General features: G+C 46.4%; 1 long non-coding RNA gene across 2 annotated transcripts in view; it reads right to left on the minus strand.

The window, feature by feature from the left end:
* LOC138364509 (uncharacterized) overlaps nucleotides 1-1161 on the minus strand; it is a 10197-nt gene extending 9036 nt beyond the window's left edge. Inside the window, exon 1 of one of the 2 annotated variants that reach the window (XR_011228428.1) lies at nucleotides 790-1161. This is a non-coding gene — a long non-coding RNA (uncharacterized lncRNA). Of the gene's footprint in view, nucleotides 1-485; nucleotides 718-789 lie in introns of those variants that run through there. The other variant, XR_011228427.1, reaches the window with a different exon arrangement.
* Between the last annotated feature and the right edge of the window lie 8973 nt (nucleotides 1162-10134).

Genomic DNA, 10134 nt, shown 5'->3' on the forward strand with positions numbered 1-10134 from the left:
ATATATATATATATATATATATATATATATATATATATATATATATATATATATATATGGAACCCTCAACCCTATAAGTGGAGGGTTCCTACAAACTCAACCAGAGGTGGTACCCTCTATATATTAATAAAAAGGCAAGGCTATGCTAAATCTAGGCAGGGATTGGCTTGGCTAAGCTGGTCAGGGCTTGGCTAGGGTAGGAAGGACTGGTCATGTTTAAAAGCAAGGCAGGGTTAGGCTAGGCAAGACTAGGTAAGGGTATACTGGGATAGGCTTGGCTACGGTAGGCTAGGAAGAGGTAAACTAGGATAAGCAAGGCTGTGCAAGCACTATGCACAGCTAGAATGAACTATGCTAAGATGGTTTAAGCTGGGCTAGGTTAGGATAAGCTGAGTCATGCAGGGCCCCGATTGACCAGTGGAGTCTAATAGTCTAACCTTCTAGCTAGTTTGCTGACCTAAGAGTGTAAATGCCTAGCCCCTAACCTGAGATATATACAAAAGTTGTTACATTCTTGTACAGCCACTAGTACGAGTAGCGTTTCGGGCAGGTCCCTGGAATACGATCACCGCCGCGAGGAATCGTTTTTTCATCCAAGTACACATTTTACTGTTGCGTTAAACAGAGGCTACAGTTAAGGAATTGCGCCCAGTAAATCCTCCCCGGCCAGGATACGAACCCATGACATAGCGCTCGCGGAACGCCAGGCGAGTGTCCTACCACTACACCACCTGCTGCAATATTATTATAAAAGAAATATTACTTATTATAATCGTAAATACTAAATACCTGTTGTGTTGATTTAGGGGCGACGACGATCGTGGGATCGGATGCGAGCCACAGGTGGCCTACACCATGCTTTCTAAGGCGTCCCTCTCATAACAAAAACAAATCCGTGCATTCATACACAAACAGAGATCCCGTGGTTATGCGAATACTTGCAATTCTTTTACTTAAAATAATAACAATTAGATTAATAATAATTAACATAATTTTTACTCAAGGTTCATAAAAATCATTAATACTATTTTAAAAGAAGATTTATAAGACATCTAAAAACAGATATACAGACTTTGTGTGATATTTATTTCAACATTATATATTAATAGAATGTTGTAACTATTATTTTTAAATATTAGGTAGTTTCCAGCTACGTATATCGCATATAAACGTTGCAAAAAGATTTTAGACTGAATTAACACATTACACATTTATGGAGTAATTAACAACAAAACAATCTTTATTTTCATTGCAGAACATATATCAGAGCATACTAGTGACTCATACATTTAAAATAGTGTGATTTTTAAACAATTCGGTTGTAAACCCGCAGAACCGCCTACCCGCCAAAGACGTAACATAAGAAATGGTATATAATTCATTATTTTAAATTACATATATAATCATTAATAATTTTCGGCAGCTATCGAGGTTCTCCATAGGTAAATTCCTGTACTCTAACAAGATGCTACTTGCTGTTTAGCTGTTTAAATTCTTGGAAAATTGTAATGACCAGCGACATAAAATATAACAATGAAATAGTAGCTGGTAACTGTAGGTGAACGAAAAATTAAATTCCAAATTGATTAGATGTTTTTCTAAATATAAAGATCGACCTGAAGGAATTTTATGAATTATGGACTAATTAAACAAAAAAATAGGTAATTTTACTTGAAGAACAGATACCAGAGAATAGTTAGTGAGTACATTTATATTGTATAATGGGAGAAAGCCCCTGGTAGCCGCGAATTAAAATAACCACCTACATTAATTGATAACTAGGAAATAGTATCTGGAAACTTTATCTGAACGAAAACACAATACCAATTTGTTTAGATGTTTTTCTTAATATAAAGATCAACAGTAAGGAATCTTATTCATTATGGACAAATTAACAAAAAAAAACGATAATTTTCATTGAGGACCATATATTAGAGCATACTTAGTCACTTATATATTAAAAGTATTGTGTATTTTGAACCATTGGGGTTGTAAACAAACAGAACGGCCTACCCGAAAAGTCGTAACATAAAATGTTGCATATGTTTGCTAATTTATTATTTGATAAATGATTATTATTAATTTACGACAACTATAGAGGTTTCCCATTAGTTAAATTACTGTAGTCTGACTAAATGCTACTACAAAACCTATATAAATCCTGGGAAAGTCACAATGACCAGCGACATTACAGCATAGAGGGTTAAATAGTAACAGGCAACTGTCGGCGAACGAAAAATTCATTTCCAAATTTATTAGATGTTTTCCTAAATATAAAGATCGATAGGCTGGAATTTTCTGGATTATGGCCTAATTAAGCCAAAAATATATATATTTTTACTTGAAGAACAAATATCAGAGCATAGTCAGTGAGTTATAGAATAATAAGAGTGTGGTATTTCATTGTATAACAAGAGATAGTCCATGGAAGCGAAAATAGACGTTGTTTTACACAAAATAACGTCCAAAAACAGCCGTAGAGTCAAACGGCAAATGTTGACGTTCTTTTTAAGAGGACAGGTTGGATGCTGAGGCTCATAAGAGTGATGCAGAGGCTTAAGAGAGCGATACAGACACTCAAGAGAGGGATGTATAGGCTCAAGAGAGTGATGCAGAGGGTCAAGAGAGGGATGCAGAGACTGAAGAGAGTGATGCGGATGCTCAAGAGAGGGATGCAGAGGCTCAAGAGAGTGATTCAGAGGCTTACGAGAGTGATGCCGAGGCTTAAGAGAGTGATGCAGAGGCTTAAGAGAGGGATGCAGAGGCTCAAGAGAGGGATGCAGAGGCTCAAGAGAGGGATGCAATGGCTCAAAAGAGGGATGAAGAGGGTCAAGTGAGGGATGCAGAGGCACACGAGAGAGATGCAGAGGCTTAAGAGAGTGATGCAGAGGCTCAAGAGAATGATGCAGAGGCTCAAGAGAGTGATGCAGAGGATCAAGAGAGGGATGCAGAGGCATAAGCGAGTGATGCAGAGGCTCAAGAGAGTGATGCAGAGGCTCAAAAGAATGATGCAGAGGCTAAAGAGAGTGATGCAGAGGATCAGGAGCGGGATGCAGAGGCTTAAGAGAGTGATAGAGAGGCTAAAGAGAGTGATGCAGAGGCTCAAGATAGTGATGCAGACGATCAAGAGAGTGATGCAGAGGCACAAGAGAGTGATGCAGTGGATCAAAAGAGGGAAGCAGAGGCTTAAGAGAGTGATGCAGAGGCTTAAGAGACGGATGCAGAGGCTCAAGAGAGGGATGCAGAGGCTCAATGGAGGGATGCAGAGGCTCAAGAGAGAGATGCAGAGGCTCAATTGAGGGATGAAGAGGCACAAAAGAGGGATGCACAGGCTCTTGAGAGTGATGCAGAGGTTCAAGAGAGGGATGCAGAGGCTTAAGAGAGTGATGCAAAGGATAAAGAGAGGGATACAGAGGCTCATGAGAGGGATGCAGGAGTTCAGGAGAGGGATGCAGAGGATCAAGAGAGTGATGCAGAGGCTTAAGAGAGTGATGCAGAGGCTGAAGCGAGTGGTGTTAAGGCTCAAGAGAGTGATGTAGAGGCTCTGGAGATTGATGCAGAGGCTCAACAGAGTGATGCAGAGGCTGAAGAGAGTTTTGCAGAGGCTTAAGAGAGGGATGCAGAGGCTCAAGAGAGGGATGCAGAGGCTTAAGAGAGTGATGCAAAGGATAAAGAGAGGGATGCAGAGGCTCATGAGAGGGATGCAGGAGTTCAGGAGAGGGATGCAGAGGATCAAGAGAGTGATGCAGAGGCTTAAGAGAGTGATGCAGAGGCTGAAGCGAGTGGTGTTAAGGCTCAAGAGAGTGATGTAGAGGCTCTGGAGATTGATGCAGAGGCTCAACAGAGTGATGCAGAGGCTGAAGAGAGTGTTGCAGAGGCTTAAGAGAGGGATGCAGAGGCTCAAGAGAGGGATGCAGAGGCTTAAGAGAGTGATGCAGAGGCTGAAGAGAGTGTTGCAGAGGCATAAGAGAGGGATGCAGAGGCTCAAGAGAGAGATGCAAAGGCTCAAGAGAGTGAAGCAGAGGCTCAAGAGAGGGATGCAGAGGCTTAAGAGAGGGATGTAGAGGCTTAGGAGAGGGATGCAGGGGCTCAAGAGAGGGATGCAGTGGCTCAATAGAGGGATGCAATGGCTCAAGAGAGGGATGCAGAGGCTTTAGAGAGTGATGCAGAGGCTCAAGAGAGGGATGCAGAGGCTCAAGAGAGGGATGCAGAGGCTTAAGCGAGTGATGCAAAGGTTCAAGAGAGGGATGCAGAGGTTCATAAAAGGGATGCAGGAGGTCAAGAGAGAGATGCAAAGGCTCATGAAAGGGATGCAGAGGCTTAAGAAGGTGATGCAGAGGCTCAAAAGAGGGATGCAGAGGCTTAAGAGGGTGATGCAGAGGCTCAAGAGAGTGATGCAGAGGCTCAATAGAGGGATGCAGGGGCTCAAGAGTGTGATGGAGAGGCTCAAGAGAGTGATTCAGAGGTTTACGGGAGTGATGCAGAGGCTTAAGAGTGTGATGCAGAGGCTTACGAGAGTGATGCAGAGGCTCGAGAAAGTGATTCAGAGGCTTACAGGAGTGATGCAGAGAATCAAGAGAGTGATGCAGAGGATCAAAAGAGTGATGCAGAGGCTTAAGAGAGTGATGCAGAGGCTGAAACGAGTGATGTAGAGGCTCAAGAGAGTGATGCAGAGGATCATGAGAGGGAAGCAGAGGCTTAAGAGAGTGATGCAGAGGCTGAAGAGAGTGTTACCGAGGCTTAAGAGAGGGATGCATAGGCTCAAGAGAGTGATGCAGAGTCTCAAGAGAGTGATGCAGAGGCTCATAAGAGTGATGCAGAGGCTTCAGAGAGCGATGCAGAGGCTCAAGAGAGGGATGTATAGGCTCAAGAGTGATGCAGAGGTTCAAGAGAGGGATGCAGAGGCTGAAAAGAGTGATGCGGATGCTCAAGAGAGGGATGCAGAGGCTCAAGAGAGGGATGCAAAGGCTAAAGAGAGTGATGAAGAGGCTTAAGAGAGGAATGCAGAGGCTCAAGAGAATGATGAAGAGGCTCAAGAGAGTGATGCAGAGGATCACGAGAGTGATGCAGAGGCTTAAGAGAGTGATGCAAAGGCTGAAGCGAGTAATGTAGAGGCTCAAGAGAGTGATGTAGAGGCTCTGGAGAGTGATGCAGAGGCTCAAGAGAGTGATGCAGACGCTGAAGAGAGTGTTGCAGAGGCTTAAGAGAGGGATGCAGAGGCTCAAGAGAGGGATGCAGAGGCTTTAGAGAGTGATGCAGAGGCTCAAGAGAGGGATGCAGAGGCTTAAGCGAGTGATGCAAAGGTTCAAGAGAGGAATGCAAAGGCTTATAAGAGGGATGCAGGAGGTCAAGAGAGAGATGCAAAGGCTCATGAAAGGGATCCAGAGGTTTAAGAGAGTGATGCAGAGGCTCAAAAGAGGGATGCTGAGGCTTAAGAGGGTGATGCAGAGGCTCAAGAGAATGATGCAGAGGCTCAATAGAGGGATGCAGATGCTCAAAAGTGTGATGGAGAGGCACAAGAGAGTGATTCAGAGTGATGCAGTGGCTTACGAGAGTGATGCAGAGGCTCAAGAGAGTGATGCAGAGGCTAAAGAGAGTGATGCAGAGGCTCGAGAGAGTGATGCAGAGGCTAAAGAGAGTGATGCAGAGAATCAAGAGTGATGCAGAGGATCAAAAGAGTGATGCTGAGGCTTAAGAGAGTGATGCAGAAGCTCGAGAGAGTGATTCAGAGGCTTACAAGAGTGATACAGAGAATCAAGAGTGATGCAGAGGATCAAAAGAGTGATGCTGAGGCTTAAGAGAGTGATGCAGAGGCTGAAGCGAGTGATGTAGAGACTCAAGAGAGTGATGCAGAGGCTCTGGAGAGTGATGCAGAGGCTCAAGAGAGTGATGCAGAGGATTAAGAGAGTGATGCAGAGGATCATGAGAGGCAAGCAGAGGCTTAAGAGAGTGATGCAGAGGCTGAAGAGAGTGTTGCAGAGGCTTAAGAGAGCGATGCAGAGGCTCAAGAGAGGGATGTATAGGCTCAAGAGAGTGATGCAAAGGGTCAAGAGATTGATGCAGAAGCTTAAGAGAGGGATGCAGAGGCTCAAGAGAGGGATGCAGAGGCTCAAGAGAGGGATGCAATGGCTCAATAGAGGGATGCAGAGGGTCAAGTGAGGGATGCAGAGGCACACGAGAGAGATGCAGAGGCTTAAGACAGTGATGCAGAGGCTCAAGAGAATGATGCAGAGGCTCAAGAGAGTGATGCAGAGGATCAAGAGAGGGCTCAAGAGAGTGATGCAGAGGCTCAAGAGAGGGATGCAGAGGCTGAAGAGAGTGATGCAGATGCTCAAGAGAGGGATGCAGAGGCTCAAGAGAGTGATTCAGTGGCTTAAGAGAGTGATGCAGAGGCTGAAGCGAGTGATGTAGAGGCTCAAGAGAGTGATGTAGAGGCTCTGGAGATTGATGCAGAGGCTCAAGAGAGGGATGCAGAGGCTTAAGAGAGTGATAGAGAGGCTAAAGAGAGTGATGCAGAGGCTCAAGAGAGTGATGCAGTGGATCAAAAGAGGGAAGCAGAGGCTTAAGAGAGTGATGCAGAGGCTTAAGAGACGGATGCAGAGGCTCAAGAGAGGGATGCAGAGGCTCAAGGGAGGATTGCAGAGGCTCAAGAGAGAGATGCAGAGGCTCAAGTGAGGGATGAAGAGACACAAGAGAGGGATGCAGAGGCTCTTGAGAGTGATGCAGAGGATCAAGAGAGGAATGCAGAGGCTTAAGAGAGTGATGCAAAGGCTAAAGAGAGGGATGCAAAGGCTTATGAGAGGGATGCAGGAGTTCAAGAGAGGGATGCAGAGGCTCAAGAGAGTGATTCAGAGGCTTAAGAGAGGGATGCAAAGGCTGAAGAGCGTGATGCAGAGGCTCAAGAGAATGATGAAGAGGCTCAGGAGAGTGATGCAGAGGATCAAGAGAGTGATGCAGAGGCTAAAGAGAGTAATGCAGAGGCTGAAGAGAGTGTTGCAAAGGCATAAGAGAGGGATGCAGAGGCTCAAGAGAGTGATGCAAAGGCTCCAGAGAGTGATGCAGAGGCTTAGGAGAGGGATGCAGAGGCTCAAGAGAGTGATGTAGAGGCTCAAAAGAGGGATGCAGGGGCTCAAGAGAGGGATGCAGAGGCTCAAGAGAGGGATGCAGAGGCTGAAGAGAGAGATGCAGAGGCTTAAGAGAGTGATGCAGAGGCACATGACAGTGATGCAGAGGCTTAAGAGAGGGATGCAGAGGCTCAATAGAGGGATGTATAGGCTCAAGAGAGTGAAGGAGAGGCTCAAGAGAGGGATGCAGAGGCTGAAGAGAGTGATGCAGATGCTCAAGAGAGGGATGCAGAGGCTCAAGAGAGTGATTCAGTGGCTTAAGAGAGTGATGCAGAGGCTTACGAGAGGGATGTAGAGGCTCAAGAGATTGATGCAGATTCTCAAGAGAGGGATGCAATGGCTCAAGAGAAGGATGCAGAGGCTCAAGTGAGGGATGCAGAGGCTTTAGAGAGTGATGCAGAGGCTCAAGAGAGGGATGCAGAGGCTTAAGCGAGTGATGCAAAGGTTCATGAGAGGGATGCAGAGGCTCATAAGAGGGATGCAGGAGGTCAAGAGAGAGATGCAAAGGCTCATGAAAGGGATCCAGAGGCTTAAGAAAGTGATGCAGAGGCTCAAAAGAAGGATGCAGAGGCTCAAGTGAGTGATGAAGAGACACAAGAGAGGGATGCAGAGGCTCTTGAGAGTGATGGAGAGGTTCAAGAGAGGAATGCAGAGGCTTAAGAGAGTGATGCAAAGGCTAAAGAGAGGGATGCAGAGGTTTATGAGAGGGATGCAGGAGTTCAAGAGAGGGATGCAGAGGCTCAAGAGAGTGATTCAGAGGCTTAAGAGAGGGATGCAAAGGCTAAAGAGAGTGATGCAGAGGCTTACGAGAGGGATGCAGAGGATGAAGAGAATGATAAAGACGCTCAGGAGAGTGATGCAGAGGATCAAGAGAGTGATGCAGAGGCTAAAGAGAGTGATGCAAAGGCTGAAGCGAGTAATGTAGAGGCTCAAGAGAGTGATGTAGAGGCTCTGGAGAGTGATGCAGAGGCTCAAGAGAGTGATACAGAGGCTGAAGAGAGTGTTGCAAAGGCATAAGAGAGGGATGCAGAGGCTCAAGAGAGTGATGCAAAGGCTCAAGAGAGTGATGCAGAGGCTTAGGAGAGAGATGCAGAGGCTCAAGAGAGTGATGTAGAGGCTCAAGAGAGGGATGCAGGGGCTCAAGAGAGGGATGCAGAGGCTTAAGAGAGTAATGCAGAGGCTGAAGAGAGTGTTGCAAAGGCATAAGAGAGGGATGCAGAGGCTCAAGAGAGTGATGCAAAGGCTCAAGAGAGTGATGCAGAGGCTTAGGAGAGGGATGCAGAAGCTCAAGAGAGTGATGTAGAGGCTCAAGAGAGGGATGCAGGGGCTCAAGAGAGGGATGCAGAGGCTTAAGAGAGTAATGCAGAGGCTGAAGAGAGTGTTGCAAAGGCATAAGAGAGGGATGTAGAGGCTCAAGAGAGTGATGCAAAGGCTCAAGAGAGTGATGCAGAGGCTCAAGAGAGTGATGTAGAGGCTCAAGAGAGGGATGCAGGGGCTCAAGAGAGGGATGCAGAGGCTGAAGAGAGAGATGCAGAGGCTTAAGAGAGTGATGCAGAGGCTCATGACAGTGATGCAGAGGCTTAAGAGAGGGATGCAGAGGCTCAAAAGAGGGATGTATAGGCAAAAGAGAGTGATGCAGAGGCTCAAGAGAGGGATGCAGAGGCTGAAGAGAGTGATGCAGATGCTCAAGAGAGGGATGCAGAGGCTCAAGAGAGTGATTCAGTGGCTTAAGAGAGTGATGCAGAAGCTTAAGAGAGGGATGCAGAGGCTCAAGAGATTGATGCAGATTCTCAAGAGAGGGATGCTATGGCTCAAGAGAGGGATGCAGAGGCTCAAGTGAGGGATGCAGAGGCTTTAGAGAGTGATGTAGAGGCTCAAGAAAGGGATGCAGAGGCTTTAGCGAGTGATGCAAAGGTTCAAGAGAGGGATGCAGAGGCTCATAAGAGGGATGCAGGAGGTCAAGAGAGAGATGCAAAGGCTCATGAAAGGGATCCAGAGGCTTAAGAAAGTGATGCAGAGGCTCAAAAGAGGGATGCCGAGGCTTAAGAGGGTGATGCAGAGGCTCAAGAGAGTGATGCAGAGGCTCAATAGAGGGATGCAGGGGCTCAAGAGTGTGATGGAGAGGCACAAGTGAGTGATTCAGAGTAATGCAGTGGCTTACGAGAGTGATGCAGAGGCTCAAGAGAGTGATTCAGAGGCTTACAAGAGTGATGCAGAGAATCAAGAGAGTGAAGCAGAGGATCAAAAGAGTGATGCTGAGGCTTAAGAGAGTGATGAAGAGGCTGAAGCAAGTGATGTAGAGACTCAAGAGAGTGATGCAGAGGTTCTGGAGAGTGATGCAGAAGCTCAAAAGAGTGATGCAGAGGATCAAGAGATTGATGCAGAGGATTATGGGAGGGAAGCAGAGGCTTAAGAGAGTGATGCAGAGGCTGAAGAGAGTGTTGCAGAGGCTTAAGAGAGGGATGCAGAGGCTCAAGAGAGTGATGCAGAGTCTCAACAGAGTGATGCAAAGGATCATAAGAGTGATGCAGAGGCTTAAGAGAGCGATGCAGAGGCTCATGAGAGGGATGTATAGGCTCAAGAGAGTGATGCAGAGGGTCAAGAGACTGATGCAGAGTCCGAAGAGAGTGACGCGGATGCTCAAGAGAGGGATGCAGTGGCTCAAGAGAGTGATTCAGAGGCTTACGAGAGTGATGCCGAGGCTTAAGAGAGTGATACAGAGGCTTAAGAGAGGGATGCAGAGGCTCAAGAGAGGGATGCAGAGGCATAAGCGAGTGATGCAAAGACTCAAGAGAGTGATGCAGAGGCTCAAAAGAATGATGCAGAGGCTAAAGAGAGTGATGCAGAGGATCAAGAGCGGGATGCAGAGGCTTAAGAGAGTAATAGAGAGGCTAAAGAGAGTGATGCAGAGGCTCAAGAGAGTGATGCAGACGATCAAGAGAGTGATGCAGAGGCTCAAGAGCGTGATGCAGTGGATCAAAAGAGGGAAGCAGAGGCTTAAGAGAGGGAT

Source organism: Procambarus clarkii, chromosome 13 (genome assembly GCF_040958095.1).
Source record: "Procambarus clarkii isolate CNS0578487 chromosome 13, FALCON_Pclarkii_2.0, whole genome shotgun sequence".
Lineage (NCBI taxonomy): Eukaryota > Metazoa > Arthropoda > Malacostraca > Decapoda > Cambaridae > Procambarus > Procambarus clarkii.